This window comes from Lissotriton vulgaris, chromosome 2_2 (genome assembly GCF_964263255.1).
Source record: "Lissotriton vulgaris chromosome 2_2, aLisVul1.2, whole genome shotgun sequence".
Lineage (NCBI taxonomy): Eukaryota > Metazoa > Chordata > Amphibia > Caudata > Salamandridae > Lissotriton > Lissotriton vulgaris.
The window spans coordinates 232,492,667-232,518,198 of record NC_141688.1 but is presented as its reverse complement, the minus strand read 5'-3'; positions in this window follow the sequence as shown (position 1 = coordinate 232,518,198).

The following is a 25,532-nucleotide window of genomic DNA, read 5'->3' as shown; positions in this document are numbered from 1 at the left end:
ACATGACGACACATGACGACACATGACACACGATGACACATGAAACCACATGACACCACATGATACCACATGACACCACATGACACATAATGACACATGATGACACATGACACCACATGAAGACACATGACCACACATGACGACACATGACAAAACATGACACCACATGACACCACATGGCACATGATGACACATGACGACAAATGACACAAAGAAACAACACCACATGACGCCACAAGATACCACATCAGCTTGGAAACAGGCCATGGTGCGGGCACTGTTAAAAAAAACCAGCCTAGACCCAGACAACCACTCCAGTTATCGCCCCATTTCACTTCTCCCCTGGGTGAGCAAGGTGCTGGAGAAACACATAAATGCGCAGCTGGTCCAGTTCCTGGAGGACCACTCTCTACTACATACTTCCCAGACAGGCTTTAGACCAAAGCATGGTACTGAAACCGCCTTATTAGCAGTCACTGAAGAAACTAGAAGGATACTAGACCAGGGAGGATCGGTGGCAGTGATCCTCCTTGATCTAAGTGCCGCCTTCGATACGGTCAGCTATACCACCTTGCTAGACCGTCTCTATAACATCAGAGTTTCAGGTGACGCTTTAAGGTGGTTCGAGTCCTTTCTGTCTGGGAGGTCGTTTCAGATCTTTGATGGAAAGACAGTGTCCTCCAGGAAACCCTTGAGCTGCGGAGTGCCACAGGGCTCTTCCTTGAGCCCTGTATCGTTCAACGTCTACATGAGGCCACTGGCGGGTGTTGTCGAACCATATGGCATTAAAATCGTGTCATATGCCGACGACACCCAGCTTGTGGTCTCGCTGGCAACGGAGAACAATACTCACGCCTCAGCAGACCTGTTAAACTGCCTAGTGGACGTGAAGGGATGGATGACCAACTCCTCCCTTAAGCTGAATGGAGAAAAGACGGAGCTCATGCTCTTGGGCCCAACCTCTCCTGTGTCTTTCACCTCCCTATGGCCCAGTGCCCTGGGTCCCCCACCCACTCACAAAGAAAGTGTTAAAAGCCTGGGAGTATGGCTAGATAACAAACTTTCCTTTTCCACCCAGGCCAAAAAGCTGTCCGCCACCTGCTTTGGCCTACTCAGAATTCTGAGGAAGGTGCTCCCGTTACTTCCCCTAGAGGCTAAAAAGGTGGCAGTCCAAGGTCTGATTCAATCTTGCCTGGACTCAAATAATGCTTTATACTTGGGGGCCCCGGAGATGACCCTCAGGAAACTGCAAATTGTTCAGAACTGTGCAGCACGCACTTTGCTGAAAATTCCACGGACCCAGTCGGCCAGACCTGCTCTGAAGAGCCTCCACTGGCTGCCAGTGAAGCAGAGAGTGTCCTTCAAGGCGCTATGCCTGGCACATCGCACCTTTTGGAAGACGGGACCTGCCATAAACACTGGCCTGGTTACCCCCTACCACCCTAAAAGGAACCTTCGGTCTTCGGAGGCTTTCCTGGCCATCGTGCCTAGGGTGAAGCGAGCTAGGTCTGGAGGCAGGCTGTTTTCCCTGAACACCGCTAGGCTATGGAATGCTCTTCCCATCACACTCCGCTCCAATTCTGACCTTCTTGCATTCCGGAAAAACCTAAAGACACTGTTGTTTATTCAATCCTATGTACCTTAAGCTCCCTCAGTCACTTTCCCTCTATCCAGCGCTTGGACGCCTGCGGGCAGCAACCGCGCTCAATAAAAAACTGTTACAATTACAATTACAATTACATGACACATGATAACACATGACACCACATGACACCACATGACACATGATGACACATGACAACACATGACACCACATGATGACACATGATGACACATGACACCACATGACACCACAAGACACCACATGACACCACATGATGACACATGATGACGCATGACGACACATGACACATGATGACACATGACAGCACATGACAAATGACACCCCATGACAACACACGATGATACATGATGACACATGATGACACATGATGACACATGACACATGACACATGATGACACATGACACCACATGATGCATGACAACACATGACAACACATGATGACACATGATGACACATGACACCACATGACAAATGACACCACATGATGACACATGATGATACATGATGACACATGACGACACATGATGACACATGGCACATGATGACACATGATACCACATGACACATGATGACACATGATGACACATGATGACACATGATGACACATGACACCACATGACGACACATGATGACACATGACAACACATGACACCACATGACACCACACAACACATGATGACACATGATGACAAATGAAACATGACACAACACCACATGACACCACAAGATACCACATGACAACACATGATACCACATGACACCACATGACACATGACACCACATGACAACACATGACACCACATGACACCACATGACGACACATGACACCACATGATGACACATGACACCACATGACACCACATGATGAGACATGATGACACATGACGACACATGACACATGATGACACATGACACCACATGACACATGACAACACATGACAACACATGACGACACATGATGACACATGACACCACATGAAAAATGACACCACATGACGACACATGATTATACATGATGACACATGACGACACATGACACATGATGACACATGATGACACATGATGACACATGACACCACATGACGACACATGATGACAGATGATGACACATGATGACACATGACAAAACATGACACCACATGACACATGATGACACATGACATCAAATGACACATGACGACACAACACCACATGACACCACAAGATACCACATGACACATGATAACACATGACACCACATGATGACACATGATGACACATGATGACACTTTACACACAAAGACACATGAAACCACATGACCCCACATGACACATGATGATACATGACAACACATGACACCACATGACACATGATGACACATGACACCACATGAAACCACATGATACCACATGACACCACATGACACCACATGATGACACATGATGACACATGACGACACTTTACACACAAAGACACATGAAACCACATGCCACCTCATGATACCACATGACACCACATGACACATGATGACACATGATGACACATGATGACACATGACACATCATGACCCACATGACACATGATGGCACATGATGACACATGACACCACATGACCCACATGACCCACAAGACCCATGATGACACATGACAACACATGACACCACATGACCCACATGACACATGATGACTCATGACAACACATGATGACACATGACGACACATGATGACACATGACACCACATGACAAATGACACAACATGACGACACATGATGATACATGACGACACATGATGACACATGATAATACATGACACATGACGAAACATGACACCACATGACACATGATGACACATGACACCACATGACGACACATGATGACATATGACAAAACATGATGACACATAACACCACATGACACATGATGACACATGACGCCATATGACAAATGATGACACATGACACATGATGACACATGACACCACATGACACTTGACACATGATGACACATGACACCACATGACTCCACATGATACATGACAACACATGGCAACATATGATGACACATGATGACGCATGGCACATGACACCACATGACACAACATGACACCACATGACACTTGACACATGATGACACATGACACCACATGACTCCACATGATACATGACAACACATGCAACATATGATGACACATGATGATACATGGCACTTGACACAACATGACACCACATGACACGACAACACTTGATGGCACATGACATACCCTTTGGAAATCGACCCTCCAAATTCTAATGATGTCCTCCCTTCATTTGCAGGGTCGCTCTGCCTCACTAGGCATTTGGCCATCACGCTCGCTGCATGAACCCCACCGGCATTATCTACCCCGTTGAGCCTCCCCATCTCCATCCTCCCCCACTGCGCTGTGAAAATTGACACTTTTGCCAAATATCAAGTGGATTGTCCTATGTCACAGCATGCTCATTTAGTATATCCATCCTCCCCCCACTGCGCCGTGAAAATTGACACTTTCGCCGAATATCGAGTGGATTGTCCTATGTCACAGCATGCTCATTTAGTATACTTAGTGCACTCCGGTCTCATCTAAAAGCGCCGCCAGCACAACTGGCTCTTCCTTAGTCTAGGATTCTTTACATAGGTAATCACTTCCCGGGCAAGCCTCATTGTACCTATGTAGAACAGAGTACATTTCTCCCCTTCCTTCCGACGTTTTCTGTTCACTCTGAAATGACTATTCATTATCACGACCCCCTGTACAGAGCTGGAATTGAGTAGCTAACTCTACTCCTACAGGAACCCACTGATCACCTCCACATTGATCCACCTGATGCCACACACACCTCGTTGTGCGTTTTAAATCATAGATAGGTTCACCTTCACTCAGTCACCATTACAATAGGAAAATTTGTTATGTACATGTCCACCACTAAATGTATGTATGCCTTCTCTCTCCGCCCTTCCTTAGGCACTAGAGGCTTACAACCATAAGGCATTTATTAAATGTCCTGATGATGGTCTCCATTGTTAAGTAGTAGGACCAAAACACTGTCAACCTGTTGTGCACCTTATACAAAAACTTGATCCATATGTTATTTATATGTAATAGTACGTGCCTGATATTTCTGTACATACAATTTTTACAGAAACTGATGCTTTTGCCTTAACAAGCCCTGCTTTGTCTTCTGTCAACCTTCGGTACTGATCCGTGTTTGGGTACAGGCTTGTGCCCCAAACTGGTGATTTGTTGATGGTATTCCTTTTGTATAAAACTTTCAATTGAGTAAAAAATTGAAGACCTCTGTCCGGCTGGACATGTCGCTCCAAATATAGAATTGATTTTGTCTATATTCATTGTCTCACATATATTTCCTATGCATGGGACCATTGTTTTTTTACAAAAAAAACACATGACACATGACGACACAAAACACCACATGAAATGTGATTACACATGACAACACATGACACGACATCAAATAACACCACTTGACACATGACACCACATGTCACTACATGACAAATGGAAGGCGCCAACCCCATCGGGGAATGGCGTCGTTAGTGGCAGCCAAAGGGTCGACCCGGAGCCGGGTCACCTCCGGTGCGTGACCCGGAAGTGAGCGTCGCGTCAGGACCAATGGGAACAAAGGTCGAGGTACGCCCTGGAAGTGTTAGTAGGGCGCGAGGCTTAAAAGCCCGCGATCAGCCTAGAGGCCCCCTCTTTGTCCGCCGATCATCCAGGAGTCGGACGTCTCCAAGAGAAGACATCGTGGGAGCATCGCGTTGGAGTATACAGCGAGAGTTAATCCGACTCGTGGTCTAGGTTAGTGGGCCTTTCAGTGTGTGCTAGATTTCCTTATTTTTACAGCTTTCGTGCTTAGTTTCTGGATTTAAATATTGTTTGCAGGGGGGGTTTGCCGCGGTAAATCCTCGTGTCCAGGGGGAGGGCGAGCGCTGGCGCTCGATCATCTGATTTCCTGGGTCCGGGCCCATCCGCGGCGCGGTGGGCCTAAAAAGTCGTTTGCGTTTCTCCATAAGTTTTTAACGTTGTTTTCTTTAAGTGCAGGATGCCGTCGAAGAAGGTACCGAAGGGTAAACAACCCGCAGCCAAGAATGAGGAATTCCTTGCCTTTACGGAACTGCTGGAGTTCACAAGAGAAAAGGGCATGGATTGGGTACTAAAGAATATGAGAGACGGGGCTAAAGCAGATGCGAACTCTCAGGAGGAGAGGGGGAGAGGCAAAAGAGCGAAGCAGACCCCAGAAAAGCTTAGAAGCTCGGCAAGAGGCAAGCGGTCTAGGCCGACGGATTCATGACCAGTATCACCAGGTGAGGAGGAGGCGCCAGAGACGATTGATTCGAACTCAGGCGCAGAAAACGACCCAGATGACGCCGATGGGCAGTATGAGGCAACTAGGCCTACGCAGATGGGAGGGTTCCCCGTCACTTCTGTGGGGGGGTCCGGTCCGCACGGTATGTTACCGACAGTAGTGGCACAGCCGGGTAGCGGAGTGTCACAAGTTTGGGTTCAGCCCGGGGGGGTCGCTCAGTTACCAGGGATGCAATTATATGGGTCGCATGGTCAAGCGATAGGTAGCAGCCCGGTAAGCTCAATGTTTCCTGCCTACACAGCTCACGGGTCCCCCTCAGCGATGACTGCTTTCTCTAATCTAGGGTGTCCAAGTCAGGGCTCAAGGGCGAATGCCGTGGTTGATGTTGCGGGTCCCTCTAATGGCCAGATGCATGGAGGGTTTGGGGGGCAACCAGCTGGTTCCCCATTATTAGCTTTCAGCCCTCTAATGTTCGGTTCTTCCTCGATGACCTTATCGCCATCCGCGGGGATAACTTGGCATGTACCAACAGATATGAAGGACAGGATACTCAGAGGCGAATACATAGAAGTGTTCGACCTTATCAATGCGGGGGTGGCGGCCGGAAAGCCCAAAGCCGGAAAGGAGGGAGATTAAAATCAGAAGAAATCATGGGTAGAATGGTCCATGAAGAATTGGATCACGGGATTTGCAATATATGCCGCTGTTATGCTTGAGAAATATCCTGTTTTAGGCCCACAAATGATGAGCTATATATCATTGATACATGGAGCGGCAACAGAGTTTCCAGGCCAGGGGTGGCTGAAATACGATAAAATGTTCAGGCAGATGAGGGCAGTTCACCCGGGTATAGCATGGGACCAGCGGGAGATTAATTTGTGGCATACAGTCTTTTATTCCACCCCTACAACGCCTACCCCAGTACCCTCAACTCAGAGCCAGTCCTTTCGGACTGACAAAGGGGTCGGTGAGAAAAAACAGGCCTGCTGGCAGTTTAATAGAAATGAGTGTACCAGGGGGGTCTCGTGTAAATTCAAACACTGCTGTTCTTACTGCGGGGGTACCTCTCATCCCGAGATTAGGTGTTTTAAGAAAACTGGTAACCCCAAAGAACAAGCCAGCCACAGTGCCCCAAAAGGAAAGCCAACTAAGACCCCTGACAAAGCTACCAACTCCAATTAAACGGCATGTCCTGACACACCTCCTCAGTAAGTACGATAATCTTGGGGAGGCTCAATTCCTACTGCATGGTTTTACAATTGGCTTTCGTATCCCGTCTTCAGCCCCACCTTCCAATGTCCCACCCCGCAATCAGAGCTCAGTGTTGCGAAATATGGAGGCAGCTCGAGAGAAGATCATGAAGGAGGTAGCATTGGGGCGGGTTGGGGGCCCTTTCACAGAACCACCTACCCATAATCTGGTTTGCTCCCCATTGGGTCTAGTTCCGAAAAAGGAGGAGGGTAAATTCCGTCTGATCCATAATCTATCGAGTCCCCCAGGGCTCTCGGTAAACGATAAGTTAGACCCAGATCTGTGCTCAGTGAAGTATACCAAATTTGACACGGCTATTGGGAAATTGCTGGCATTTGGGGAGGGAGCCCTAATGGCTAAAGTCGATATTGAATCAGCCTTTCGGTTACTGCCCGTGCACCCGGACGACACCAGGTTCTTGGGCTTCACATTTGACGGTAACTATTTTCTGGATTTGTGCATGCCTATGGGGTGTTCTATTGCCTGTGCAGTTTTCGAGACTTTCGCAAGGTTCCTAGAATGGGCGGTCGAGCAGTTTCTGGCCTCGGACAATTCACATGCTGTAGTCCACTACCTGGACGATTTTCTGTTCATGGGTCCCGAGGGTTCCCAGTCGTGCAGGAAGGCCCTGCTGGGCTTCCAGCGCTTGGCTGAGGCGCTCGGAGTACCTTTGGCAGCGGAAAAAAACGAAGGCCCGACCACGTGTTTGACCTTCCTGGGCATAGAGATTGATACGACAGCAGGAGTGTGCAGGCTGCCAAAAGTCAAGGTCGATGCCTTTAGGGCCGCTATTGAGGGCTGCCTGGGAGCAAGGAAGGTAACCTTACATCAGCTACAAGTTCTTCTGGGTCAACTGAACTTTGCTCTGCGGGTCATTCCTATGGGCAGGGCCTTCTCCAGGAGTATAGCGAGGGCGATGTCTGGGCTGCGGGCCAAACACCACAGAGTGAGGCTCTCAGCCGAAGTTAGAGAGGATCTTATGATTTGGAGAAGTTTTTTGAGGGACTTCAATGGCACGGTATTGTGGCGAGCAGCCTGTTCTTCTAATACGGATCTTGAGCTGTTCACCGACGCTGCAGGTAGTATTGGTTTCGGAGCTATATTCAGTCAAAAATGGTGTATGCAGTGCTGGCCAGATGACTGGATCGAGCGAGGCCTGACTACTAACATTTCCTTCCTTGAACTTTTTCCCATAGTGGTAGCTTTGCACTTGTGGGGAGATCTGCTGGCAAACAAGAGTATAGTATTCTGGTCGGACAACATGTCCGTAGTCATAGTGATTAATAGCCAGAGGGCCACCTGTACTTGGGTACTCAGGTTGTTGAAAGAATTGGTTTTGCAATGCCTGAGCCATAATGTCCAATTCACTGCGAAACATGTTCCAGGTGTAGAAAACAAAGCGGCTGATGCATTGTCTCGTTTTAAGTTAACAGAGTTCCGGGAGCATTGGCCCCAGGCGGAGACGTCAATGTCAGCCTTCCCAGCGGAGCTATGGAAGTTTGGTGCCCCACAGCCGCCGAGTTGATATCTGCATCCTTGGCTCCAAGGACTAAGAGTATGTATCAGAGGTCATGGGAGTCGTATATGGCATACCTAAGGGGTGTGGGCGTAGCGGACATCTTTGCCCCCCAGAGTGTATTAGGCTTCATCGTGCAGCAGAAAGAGCAAGAGAAGTCGGTAGCATTCATGAAAAGGCAGTTGTCGGCGTTAGCATTTTATGCGGGTCTACGGGGGGTGTCTGATCCGACAAAAGATCAGAGAGTTAGAAGAGCAATGAGAGGTTGGGAGCGCCTAGCGCCCGGGGAGAAAGATTGTAGGAGGCCGATAGACGTAGAAAAATTGATTAAAATCTTAGGAGCTCTCCCTTTCGTTTGTTTCTCCCAGTATGAGACGCGATTGTTCCGGGTGGCCTATACCTTAGCCTTTTGTGGGGCGCTGCGAATTTCAGAATTACTTCCGGCGTCTAAATCGGATAAAGAAGGGGGTCTGAGGTGCTCTGATATAATCGAGTCCAAAGGTGTCCTGCGGCTGAGGGTGCGGAGATCAAAAACGGATCCGCTGGGTAGAGGTACCTGGTTACAACTGGGTAGAGTAGAGGGTGAGCCCTTCTGTCCGGTCAACTTGCTGAGGGTATTTCTCCAAGTCAGGCCCCAGGGAACCGATGATAGACTCTTGATTCATGAGAATGGGTTACCCCTTACCAGGTTCCAGTTCACTCGAGTAGTTAAAATGACCTTGGCACGGATCGGAGTTGATCCGGCCGAATTTACATCACATTCGTTTAGAATTGGAGCAGCGACAACGGCTGCTGGCCTAGGCCTACCCGAACAGGTAATCAAAAGGTTGGGTCGCTGGAAATCAGCTTGTTATGAACGTTATATCCGCCCGCAATTAGTCTGACGTATCTTTAGCTTGCGTTCCTTTTGTGAAAATCGGCTGCCTGTATCTCTTCACATTTACTCTTCATATTTACTTTAGGTACCTCCCCTAAGAGAACCCAAATCTGTTGGTGTGGCCACTCCTTCATTCGCAGGGCCGGGGCGCACTTCGAAAAGACACTCAGGGACAGGGTGACCATGATGCGAGGTTGTGACCATCATTGGGTGGGGATAGGCGGGCAGCGCCTGGCGGAAGTCCGAAGGGATGTAAAAGCGGCTTTGGCAAAAGGCATGCCTTCGCCAGATGTATTCGTGTTGCACTGCGGAGGCAACGACATGATTCCAGGCGGGAGGAGAGAAGTGAAGGAGTCCCTGTTTTCTACCCTAGCAGCAATCAAAAACATTTTCCCAGAAGCTATAGTACTGTGGTCGGAAGTCATCCCGAGACTCGTGTGGGCTCGGGGCGCACCCATGAAAGCAATAAACAGATCTGTCAAAAGACTGAACCAATCGGTGGCGGAAATCCTGAAAAAATCGAGTATTAAAGCGATTCACCATAAATTAATTCAGGCAGAAAGGCCGGAGCTATATGCAGAGGACGGAGTCCACCTGTCGGAGGCGGGTATGGAGATATTTATAGAAACAGTTCTAGGAGCCGTCTCCGAAGCTCTTGAGCGCAGGGGGGGGAGGTCGAGTCCGCCAGTAAGCTCCTCGTCCTGTGGCGGGGTTCCGGACAAGAATACCACGGGAACTTCTTGTCCAGAGACAGTTAACTCTGAACAGGTTTGCTAAATCAGTATGGACTCTGGGCTGGCGGGAGAGTTGGGGCCGACCTGCTGGTGGCCTTGGCTTTTCAGCCCTACCCCAGAGGCCGCTGGTTGCCCAAGGGGGCGCTTTCCTCACCTGCGGCTCTGTTGACCAGAAGGGGGTTAACGTTATGGGGCAGGTGATCTGGATTGTGGCCTGCTGGCGCAACCCTGAAGTCAAATAAAAGGCCCAGTGGAATGGGCGGTGAATGTATATATTGTATTATAAGTGCAAGTTTATTCTTAAATACTGTATTGGAATATGTACGAATAAATAAAGAGATTGGTGGGTCAATGAGGTAATTGACCAGAGAACTTAAATTTTAATAAACAAGCAGCACACTGCAGAAAATCAAGTACGACTCCAGAGTTTGATGTTGGGTTGGGTCCTTGTAAAGCATGCAGTGTGGCGGGGGAGAATGCACTTTGTCTGCCATCTATGACTGACACCACATGATGACACATGACACCACATGACACCACATGACACCACGTGACACCACATGACACATGACACCACATGACACCACATGAAACCACATGACACCACATGACACCACATGATACATGACTACACATGGCAACACATGGCGACACATGGCGACATATGATGACACATGGCGACACATGACACATGACACCACATGACCCACATGACAACACATGACAACACATAACACATGACACCACATGACACATGACACCACATGACACCACATGACACCACATGACACATGACACCACATGACACATGATAACACATGACACCACATGACTACATGACACCACATGACCCACATGACCCACATGACACATGATGACACATGACAACACATGACACCACATGACCCACCTGACATGATGACACATGACAACACATGACACCACATGACCCACATGATGACACAGGACACCACATGAGGACACATGAGGACACATGATGACACATGACAACACATGACCCACATGACCCACATGACAAATGATGACACATGACAACACATGACACCACATGACCCACATGAAAAATGATGACACATGACACCACATGACACCACATGACCCAAATGACACATGATGACGCATGACAACACATGACACCACATGACCCATATGAAACCACATGACACATGAAACCACATGACGACACATGACAACACATGACAACACATGATACATGATGACACATGACACCACATGACACATGATGACACATGACACCACATGACACATGATGACACATGATGACACATTACACCACATGACACCACATGACGACACATGACACAACATGACACCACATGACACCACATGACCCATATGACACATGATGACACATGACACCACATTAAACATTAAACCACATGACACCACATGACGACACATGACACATGACAACACATGACAACACATGACACATGATGACACATCACACCACATGACACATGATGACACATGACACCACATGACAACACATGATGACACATGACACCACATGATGACACATGATGACACATGACGACACTTTACACACGAAGACACATGAAACCACATGACACCACATGACCCACATGACCCACAAGACCCATGATGACTCATGACAACACATGACGACACATGACGACACATGATGACACATGACACCACATGACAAATGACACCACATGACGACACATGATGAGACATGACGACACATGATGACACATGATAATACATGACACATGACGAAACATGACACCACATGACACATGATGACACATGACACCACATGACGACACGTGATGACATATGACAAAACATGATGACACATAACACCACATGACACATGATGACACATGACGCCATATGACAAATGATGACACATGACACATGATGACACATGACACCACATGACACTTGACACATGATGATACATGACACCACATGACTCCACATGATACATGACAACACATGGCAACATATGATGACACATGATGACGCATGGCACATGACACCACATGACACAACATGACACCACATGACACTTGACACATGATGACACATGACACCACATGACTTCACATGATACATGACAACACATGGCAACATATGATGACACACTGATGATACATGGCACATGACACAACATGACACCACATGACACCACAACACTTGATGGCACATGACATACCCTTTGGAAATCGACCCTCCAAATTCTAATGATGTCCTCCCTTCATTCGCAGGGTCGGTCTGCCTCACTAGGCATTTGGCCATCACGCTCGCTGCATGAACCCCACCGGCATGATCTACCCCGGTGAGCCTCCCCATCTCCATCCTCCCCCACTGCGCTGTGAAAATTGACACTTTTGCCAAATATCAAGTGGATTGTCCTATGTCACAGCATGCTCATTTAGTATATCCATCCTCCCCCCACTGCACCGTGAAAATTGACACTTTCGCCGAATATCGAGTGGATTGTCCTATGTCACAGCATGCTCATTTAGTATACTTAGTGCACTCCGGTCTCATCTAAATGCGCCGCCCGCACAACTGGCTCTTCCTTAGTCTAGGATTCTTTACATAGGTAATCACTTCCCGGGAAAGCCTCATTGTACCTATGTAAAACAGAGTACATTTCTCCCCTTCCTTCCGACGTTTTCTGTTCACTCTGAAATGACTATTCATTATCACGACCCCCTGTACAGAGCTGGGATTGAGTAGCTAACTCTACTCCTACAGGAACCCACTGATCACCTCCACAGTGATCCACCTGATGCCACACACACCTCGTTGTGCGTTTTAAATCATAGATAGGTTCACCTTCACTCAGTCACCATTGCAATAGGAAAATTTGTTATGTACATGTCCACCACTAAATGTATGTATGCATTCTCTCTCCTCCCTTCCTTAGGCACTAGAGGCTTACAACCATAAGGCATTTATTAAATGTCCTGATGATGGTCTCCATTGTTAAGTAGTAGGACCAAAACACCGTCAACCTGTTGTGCACCTTATACAAAAACTTGATCCATATGGTATTTATATGTAATAGTACGTGCCTGATATTTCTGTACATACAATTTTTACAGAAACTGATGCTTTTGCCTTAACAAGCCCTGCTTTGTCTTCTGTCAACCTTCGGTACTGATCCGTGTTTGGGTACAGGCTTGTGCCCCAAACTGGTGATTTGTTGATGGTATTCCTTTTGTATAAAACTTTCAATTGAGTAAAAAATTGAAGACCTCTGTCCGGCTGGACATGTCGCTCCAAATATAGAATTGATTTTGTCTATATTCATTGTCTCACATATATTTCCTATGCATGGGACCGTTGTTTTTTTTACAAAAAAAACACATGACACATGACGACACATAACACCACATGAAATGTGATTACACATGACAACACATGACACAACACCAAATAACACCACTTGACACATGACACCACATGTCACTACATGACAAATGACTGACACCACATGATGACACATGACACCACATGACACCACATGACACCACGTGACACCACATGACACATGACACCACATGACACCACATGAAAACACATGACACCACATGACACCACATGATACATGACTACACATGGCGACACATGGCGACGCATGGCGACACATGATGACACATGGCGACACATGACACATGACACCACATGACCCACATGACAACACATGACAACACATAACACATGACACCACATGACACATGACACCACATGACACCACATGACACCACATGACACATGACACCACATGACACATGATAACACATGACACCACATGACAACACATGACACCACATGACCCACATGACATGATGACGCATGACAACACACAACACCACATGACCCACATGATGACACAGGACACCACATGAGTACACATGAGGACACATGATGACACATGACAACACATGACCCACATGACCCACATGACAAATGATGACACATGACAACACATGACACCACATGACACCACATGACCCACATGACAAATGATGACACATGACACCACATGACACCACATGACCCACATGACACATGATGATGCATGACAACACATGACACCACATGACCCATATGAAACCACATGACACATGAAACCACATGACGACACATGACAACACATGACAACACATGATGATACATGATGACACATGACATCACATGACACATGATGACACATGACACCACATGACACATGATGACACATGATGACACATTACACCACATGACACCACATGACGACACATGACACAACATGACACCACATGACACCACATGACCCATATGACACATGATGACACATGACACCAGATTAAACTTTAAACCACATGACACCACATGACGACACATGACGACACATGACAACACATGACGACACTTGACACATGATGACACATGACACCACATGACACATGATGACACATGACACCACATGACAACACATGACGACACATGACACCACATGACACCACATGACACCACATGACACATGACGACAAATGACACATGACGACACGACACCACATGACACCACAAGATACCACATGACACATGACACCACATGACACCACATGACACATGATGACACATGACACCACATGATGACACATGACACCACATGAAACCACATGACACCACATGACACCACATGACACCACATGACACCACATGATGACACATGATGACACATGACACCACATGATACCACATGACACCACATAACACATGATGACACATGATGACACATGATGACACATGATGACACATGACACCACATGACACCACATGACGACACATGACACAACATGACACCACATGACACCACATGACCCATATGACACATGATGACACATGACACCAGATTAAACATTAAACCACATGACACCACATGACGACACATGACGACACATGACAACACATGACGACACTTGACACATGATGACACATGACACCACATGACACATGATGACACATGACACCACATGACAACACATGACGACACATGACACCACATGACACCACATGACACCACATGACACATGACGACAAATGACACATGACGACACGACACCACATGACACCACAAGATACCACATGACACATGACACCACATGACACCACATGACACATGACGACACATGACACCACATGATGACACATGACACCACATGAAACCACATGACACCACATGACACCACATGACACCACATGACACCACATGACACCACATGATGACACATGATGACACATGACACCACATGATACCACATGACACCACATGACACATGATGACACATGATGACACATGATGACACATGATGACACATGACACCACATGACCCACATGACCCACAAGACACATGATAACACATGACAACACATGACACATGGTGACACATGACACCACATGACACATGACAACACACGACGACACATGATGACACATGACAACACATGACAAATGACACCACATGACGACACATGATGATACTTGAGGACACATGACAACACATGACGACACATGACACATGATGACACATGATACCACATGACACATGATGACACATGATGACACATGACACCACATGACGACACATGACGACACATGACAACACATGCCACCACATGACACCACATGACACATGATGACACATGACGACAAATGGCACATGACACAACACCACATGACACCACAAGATACCACATGACACATAACACATGCCACCACATGACACCACATGACACATGACACCACATGACACATGATGACACATGACGACACATGACATCACATGACACCACATGACACCACATGACACCACATGATGACACATGACACATGACACCACATGACAAATGACACCACATGAGGACACATGATGATACATGATGACACATGATGACACATGATGACACATGACACATGATGACACATGACACCACATGACGCCACATGACACCACATGATGACACATGATGACACATGACACCACATGACCCACATGACCCACAAGACACATGATAACACATGACAACACATGACACATGGTGACACATGACACCACATGACACATGACAACACACAACGACACATGATGACACATGACAACACATGACAAATGACACCACATGACGACACATGATGATACTTGAGGACACATGACAACACATGACGACACATGACACATGATGACACATGATACCACATGACACATGATGACACATGATGACACATGACACCACATGACGACACATGACGACACATGACAACACATGCCACCACATGACACCACATGACACATGATGACACATGACGACAAATGGCACATGACACAACACCACATGACACCACAAGATACCACATGACACATAACACATGCCACCACATGACACCACATGACACATGACACCACATGACACATGATGACACATGACGACACATGACATCACATGACACCACATGACACCACATGACACCACATGATGACACATGACACATGACACCACATGACAAATGACACCACATGAGGACACATGATGATACATGACGACACATGATGACACATGACGACACATGACACATGATGACACATGACACCACATGACGCATGACAACACATGACGACACATGATGACACATGATGACACTTGACACCACATGACAAATGGCACCACATGACGACACATGATGATACCTGACGACACATGACGACACATGACGACACATGACACATGATGACACAGGATACCACATGACACATGATGGCACATGATGACACATGACACCACATGATGACACATGACGACACATGCCGACACATGACAACACATGACACCACAAGATACCACATGACACATGATAACACATGACACCACATGACACCACATGACACATGACACCACATGACACCACATGACACCACATGACACATGATGACACATGACACCACATGATGACACATGATGACACATGACACCACATGAAACCACATGACACCACATGATACCACATGACACCACATGATGACACATGACGACACATGACACATGATGACACATGACACCACATGATACCACATGACACCACATGGCACCACATGATGACATATGATGACACATGACAACACATGATGACACATGACACACGATGAGACATGAAACCACATGACACCACATGATACCACATGACACCACATGACACATGATGACACATGATGACACATGATGACACATGACACCACATGACCCACAAGACACATGATGACAAATGACAACACATGACACCACATGACCCACATGACACATGATGATGCATGACAACACATGACGACACATAATGACACATGACACCACATGACAAATGACACCACATGACGACACATGATGATACATGACGACACATGATGACACATGATAATACATGACACATGACGAAACATGACACCACATGACACATGATGACACATGACACGACTAGACGACACATGATGACACATGACAAAACATGATGACACATAACACCACATGACACATGATGACACATGACGCCATATGACAAATGATGACACCTGATGACACCTGATGACACATGACACCACATGACACTTGACACATGATGACACATGACACCACATGACTCCACATGATACATGACAACACATGGCAACATATGATGACACATGATGACGCATGGCACATGACACCACATGACACAACATGACACCACATGACACTTGACAAATGATGACACATGACACCACATGACTCCACATGATACATGACAACACATGGCAACATATGATGACACATGATGATGCATGGCACATGACACAAAATGAAACCACATGACACCACAACACTTGATGGCACATGACATACCCTTTGGAAATCGACCCTCCAAATTCTAATGATGTCCTCCCTTCATTCGCAGGGTCGCTCTGCCTCACTAGGCATTTGGCCATCACGCTCGCTGCATGAACCCCACTGGCATGATCTATCCAGGTGAGCCTCCCCATCTCCATCCTCCCCCACTGCGCTGTGAAAATTGACACTTTTGCCGAATATCAAGTGGATTGTCCTATGTCACAGCATGCTCATTTAGTATACTTAGTGCACTCCGGTCTCATCTAACTGCGCCGCCCGCACAACCGGCTCTTCCTTAGTCTAGGATTCTTTACATAGGTAATCACTTCCCCGGCAGGCCTCATTGTACCTATGTAGAACAGAGTACATTTCTCCCCTTCCTTCCAACGTTTTCTGTTCACTCTGAAATGACTATTCATTATCACGACCCCCTGTACAGAGCTGGAATTGAGTAGCTAACTCTACTCCTACAGGAACCCACTGATCACCTCCACATTGATCCACCTGATGCCACACACACCTCGTTGTGCGTTTTAAATCATAGATAGGTTCACCTTCACTCAGTCACCATTACAATAGGAAAATTGTACCCACATGACATGATGACGCATGACAACACATGACACCACATGACCCACATGATGACACAGGACACCACATGAGTACACATGAGGACACATGATGACACATGACAACACATGACCCACATGACCCACATGACAAATGATGACACATGACAACACATGACACCACATGACACCACATAACCCACATGACAAATGATGACACATGACACCACATGACCCACATGACACATGATGATGCATGACAACACATGACACCACATGACCCATATGAAACCACATGACACATGAAACCACATGACGACACATGACAACACATGACAACACATGATGATACATGATGACACATGACACCACATGACACATGATGACACATGACACCACATGACACATGATGACACATGATGACACATTACACCACATGACACCACATGACGACACATGACACAATATGACACCACATGACACCACATGACCCATATGACACATGATGACACATGACACCAGATTAAACATTAAACCACATGACACCACATGACGACACATGACGACACATGACAACACATGACGACACTTGACACATGATGACACATGACACCACATGACACATGACGACACATGACACCACATGACACCACATGACACCACATGACACATGACGACAAATGACACATGACGACACGACACCACATGACACCACAAGATACCACATGTGTAGGAAGGTGGCTACCTGACTATGGTTACCCCAGATTTTTTGCCCTGTGTTTAGCTGGTTTTCGACTTAGTTGGCCTGGTTCCCTGCTAATCAGGGCCCCAGGCTATCTGCTCTCTCTGTAAAATGGATTCCATGTACCCTAGGTGCATAACTAGATTGGCTTGGGTCACCTTATCAGCCCCTGTACAGAGCACTATAGGTGCCCAGGGCATAGGTGCATCCAAGGCCTACCAGGGGCTGCAGCATATCTTTTGCCACCCCTGGCTGGCTATCTAAATTGACACAACTGGCTGATCACTCAGCTGGGGCAAGTGGGTGTAATCACCCCTTGCTTAGATATAGTATACCTATATCTAAACCTATATCTGGACACATATATAGCCTGTAAGCCACTCCTATGGAAGGCCTCATCAATCCTGGAGGCAGAGTGCGTGGTTTTATGTGAGATGGTGCTCTGGCATGAGCTGAGCCTGTCTGCAGCTGTCGGGAACAACTCCCTAAGCCGATCCGGGATAATGCCATACCATATACTCTTAAGCGCATTATAATCCTCGCGGTTATATAGCAACTTTGGTTTGGCTTTATCAAAACATGTCGTGTAAGGTGTCATACGAATTGGAATACTATCCCCTCGCCAGTTCTGGCGACGGGGATAGCATTCCACCCTTCTAGAGGGAGAAGACATGTTACTTTACTGAAACGCGGTTGATTTAAAATGAGCCTCAGATCCACAAAATGGATGCCCCTGCCACAGACACGGGTCTGACCTCCTGCTGCTGACCGAAACCCGGCAGAGGAGGCCTGGACAAAGAGTTTCCTGTCACAGGGCGGTGTCAAACCACCCCAGACAGGAGATAGTGGATTGGAGTAGGGAGGTTTCAATGAAACCAGACACTGCCTGGGGAGCACAAGGCTGCCCCTTGCAGGATCCGGCCAAACCGGTTCTGGGGCCTCCCAGCCCCTGTCCCAGCGCGGCCAGGATCAAAGGAGAGGGGTGTAACCACCCCCTTCCTGGGTCCCACCCATAGGAGGGGACCTAGCAGGATGTCCAACCCCCCAGATTCGAATAAGAGGGGGAGCAGTCCCAACGGACCTCAGATCATCCTGAAGAAACATAAGAAACGAAATCTGGACCCTTCGACTTTCTACACGACGTGAGAAGACTGAAGAATCTCCCTTGTGGTCAAGGAGTGACCACCCTGTGCAAACAGGCACCATCCAGCCCTCGACCCTTGCTTTGTTGCAGTTCCCGCCGGAACTCGAGCGACAGAGATCGACGAGATCAAGCTTGCCTGCCTTCTACCTGCCCGATCCACAGTCCCTGCAGAGCTGAGACCCGTGGAGGCGACCGGAAGCGTGGGGCACGCCATCTTGAAAAGGCCACGAGACGCTGACCGTGCGGCCCACGAGTGACCCTCGAAGCTGTACACCGGGGTTTGAGAAGCCCCAGCCCCGAGCTCCACTTGCACCAAAGCTCACCCCTCCACACTCGCTGAGTGCTGCGTGGGGCCCTTCTGCTTGTGTGCGCTCGACGCGTTGGCCCGGTCACTTGCCAGCTGGCTTGTGGCCCCTGTGCCGACGAACTTTGAAATCCGACTTGCTTTTCTGGTTGCTCCAGATCTGCACCAGCTCCTGTGAAAAGGAGCACCCACTCTGACCCTCCTGGTTCGAGTGATAAGCAATCTCCCGGTTCCGCGTGGATTGCTTTTGCCAAGTGCTGTTTGCTACAATCTTCAAGCCGACGGTGCTGACGGCGAGAGCCTACGTGGGACAGATCGTGACCTGCTCCTGGACGTCGCAGATGCCCCAGAGCCCACGTGACAGCGGAGAGAAGCCTATCGACAACCGCCTGATTGCGCCCGACATTGCCTGGTTCCGTCCTGGTTCCACCCTGGTCACTGCTGAGTGACCCAGACTCTGTCCCCTCTGCTTTCAGGTACTTTTCTACATCGATCCACCCTTGGATCGCACCGGACACTTCTGCTTCACAGCGCCTGCAGCTGCAACAGCTCCAAGCACCCAGAACCTGCGTGACAGAACCCGACGCCACTTCGACCCTGTGCACCCACGGCCTGTGGGTGAGGTAACTTTGCAACGCCGGTGTCTTTACACTGGTACACACCTCTAGGGTCTGTGTCTAAAGTTTTGTGTTCCTAGGTTCAGCGGAAGTATCTTTTTATTCACTTTAACTGACTTTTACGCACCATTGACAGTGCATTGGTGCGCGCCGCACTTTCCGTGCTGCACCCGTCTCCTGTGGGCTACTCCCGACTTCTTCATTGCTTGTCCTGACTGCTCCCAGCGAATCTCTAGGCCCTAGGCCTAACCATTGTTCGTAAAGTGTTACTTATACCACTTTTTTGATATATGGTCTGAGTGGCCACCCGCCCTCATCCATAAACGTGCAACTTTATATGTGTAACAGTGCTTTTGATTTAACGCTTGTGCCCCTTTCCTCATAAAGAGTACTGGGGAGTAATTTAGTAATAAATACATATATTTTTATAATATATACTTGTGTGGTGTCCTTTCATTTGATTACAGGATTGTATGTGGTAAAACAAGCTCGCTTAACACGACCTCTTAAGTTAAGCCTTTAAGGCTGCTTAGTCCATGCTACCACTAGGATAGCTTGTCTACAAGGTTGACTTACAACCTGACATCTTTGGGGTTTGTTTGGACTGATAACCAGTGGTTCCAGAATTGGAAACACTACCTATCAGGCCAACTTCTCACATTGGTGTGCAGCGGTGCGGATTTGAGCTTGCTGTTTGTTTTACCATTGCAATCTTTATCAAATTGAAAGATCACATCAAGTACCTCTAGGTACATATAAATCAAAAGCTTAGCATATTAAGTTCTACTGTGTGAGAAGTTGGCCTGATAGGTAGTGTTTCCAATTCTGGAACCACTGGTTATCAGTCCAAACAAACCCCAAAGATGTCAGGTTGTAAGTCAACCTTGTAGACAAGCTATCCTAGTGGTAGCATGGACTAAGCAGCCTTAAAGGCTTAACTTAAGAGGTCGTGTTAAGCGAGCTTGTTTTACCACATACAATCCTGTAATCAAATGAAAGGACACCACACAAGTATATATTATAAAAATATATGTATTTATTACTAAATTACTCCCCAGTACTCTTTATGAGGAAAGGGGCACAAGCGTTAAATCAAAAGCACTGTTACACATAGAAAGTTGGCACAATTATGGCTGAGGGCGGGGGGCCACTCAGACCATATATCAAAAAAGTGGTATAAGTAACACTTTACGAACAATGGTTAGGCCTAGGGCCTAGAGATTCGCTGGGAGCAGTCAGGACAAGCAATGAAGAAGTCGGGAGTAGCCCACAGGAGACGGATGCAGCACGGAAAGTGCAGCGCGCACCAATGCACTGTCAATGGTGCGTAAAAGTCAATTAAAGTGAATAAAAAGATACTTCCGCTGAGCCTAGGAACACAAAACTTTAGACACAGACCCTAGAGGTGTGTACCAGTGTAAATACACCGGCGTTGCAAAGTTACCTCACCCACAGGCCGTGGGTGCACAGGGTCGAAGTGGCGTCGGGTTCTGTCACGCAGGTTCTGGGTGCTTGGAGCTGTTGCAGCTGCAGGCGCTGTGAAGCAGAAGTGTCCGGTGCGATCCAAGGGTGGATCGATGTAGAAAAGTACCTGAAAGCAGAGGGGACAGAGTCTGGGTCACTCAGCAGTGACCAGGGTGGAACCAGGACGGAACCAGGCAATGTCGGGCGCAATCAGGCGGTTGTCGATAGGCTTCTCTCCGCTGTCACGTGGGCTCTGGGGCATCTGCGACGTCCAGGAGCGGGTCACGATCTGTCCCCCGTAGGCTCTCGCCGTCAGCACCGTCGGCTTGAAGATTGTAGCAAACAGCACTTGGCAAAAGCAATCCACGCGGAACCGGGAGATTGCTTATCACTCGAACCAGGAGGGTCAGAGTGGGTGCTCCTTTTCACAGGAGCTGGTGCAGATCTGGAGCAACCAGAAAAGCAAGTCGTATTTCGAAGTTCGTCGGCACAGGGGCCACAAGCCAGCTGGCAAGTGACCGGGCCAACGCGTCGAGCGCACACAAGCAGAAGGGCCCCACGCAGCACTCAGCGAGTGTGGAGGGGTGAGCTTTGGTGCAAGTGGAGCTCGGGGCTGGGGCTTCTCAAACCCCGGTGTACAGCTTCGAGGGTCACTCGTGGGCCGCACGGTCAGCGTCTCGTGGCCTTTTCAAGATGGCGTGCCCCACGCTTCCGGTCGCCTCCACGGGTCTCAGCTCTGCAGGGACTGTGGATCGGGCAGGTAGAAGGCAGGCAAGCTTGATCTCGTCGATCTCTGTCGCTCGAGTTCCGGCGGGAACTGCAACAAAGCAAGGGTCGAGGGCTGGATGGTGCCTGTTTGCACAGGGTGGTCACTCCTTGACCACAAGGGAGATTCTTCAGTCTTCTCACGTCGTGTAGAAAGTCGAAGGGTCCAGATTTCGTTTCTTATGTTTCTTCAGGATGATCTGAGGTCCGTTGGGACTGCTCCCCCTCTTATTCGAATCTAGGGGGTTGGACATCCTGCTAGGTCCCCTCCTATGGGTGGGACCCAGGAAGGGGGTGGTTACACCCCTCTCCTTTGATCCTGGCCGCGCTGGGACAGGGGCTGGGAGGCCCCAGAACCGGTTTGGCCGGATCCTGCAAGGGGCAGCCTTGTGCTCCCCAGGCAGTGTCTGGTTTCATTGAAACCTCCCTACTCCAATCCACTATCTCCTGTCTGGGGTGGTTTGACACCGCCCTGTGACAGGAAACTCTTTGTCCAGGCCTCCTCTGCCGGGTTTCGGTCAGCAGCAGGAGGTCAGACCCGTGTCTGTGGCAGGGGCATCCATTTTGTGGATCTGAGGCTCATTTTAAATCAACCGCGTTTCAGTAAAGTAACATGTCTTCTCCCTCTAGAAGGGTGGAATGCTATCCCCGTCGCCAGAACTGGCGAGGGGATAGTATTCCAATTCGTATGACACCTTACACGACATGTTTTGATAAAGCCAAACCAAAGTTGCTATATAACCGCGAGGATTATAATGCGCTTAAGAGTATATGGTATGGCATTATCCCGGATCAGCTTAGGGAGTGGTTCCCGACAGCTGCAGACAGGCTCAGCTCATGCCAGAGCACCATCTCACATAAAACCACGCACTCTGCCTCCAGGATTGATGAGGCCTTCCATAGGAGTGGCTTACAGGCTATATATGTGTCCAGATATAGGTTTAGATATAGGTATACTATATCTAAGCAAGGGGTGATTACACCCACTTGCCCCAGCTGAGTGATCAGCCAGTTGTGTCAATTTAGATAGCCAGCCAGGGGTGGCAAAAGATATGCTGCAGCCCCTGGTAGGCCTTGGATGCACCTATGCCCTGGGCACCTATAGTGCTCTGTACAGGGGCTGATAAGGTGACCCAAGCCAATCTAGTTATGCACCTAGGGTACATGGAATCCATTTTACAGAGAGAGCAGATAGCCTGGGGCCCTGATTAGCAGGGAACCAGGCCAACTAAGTCGAAAACCAGCTAAACACAGGGCAAAAAATCTGGGGTAACCATAGTCAGGTAGCCACCTTCCTACATAACCCCCCCCCAAACGAAAGGAGATAAGGCTATCCTTGGCCAGGTAAGCCTTTATTGCCTGAGTGGCCATATAAGGAAGTACCTGCACTAGCATGGGTACCCCCTGTCTCATGGTCCACTAAGCAGTCCCTCACCCTAGGGGTATTAGAGGGTCTCCACCATAGGGAATCACTACCTTGGGTGTGTTCATGCAAAGTTAAAGGCTGGTTTGGATATGGAGTATTGAAGGGAGGCTCCACTATTTTTGGGCTCAACTTCATCCACTTATCTTCCACCATATGTGCCTTTCTTTCTTCAACTGAGTTGCACTGAGCTCTCAGGGTCAACCTCTGGCTACCTAAAGCTGGAGGCTGGGTCCCTCTGTTTGGCTTGCTGG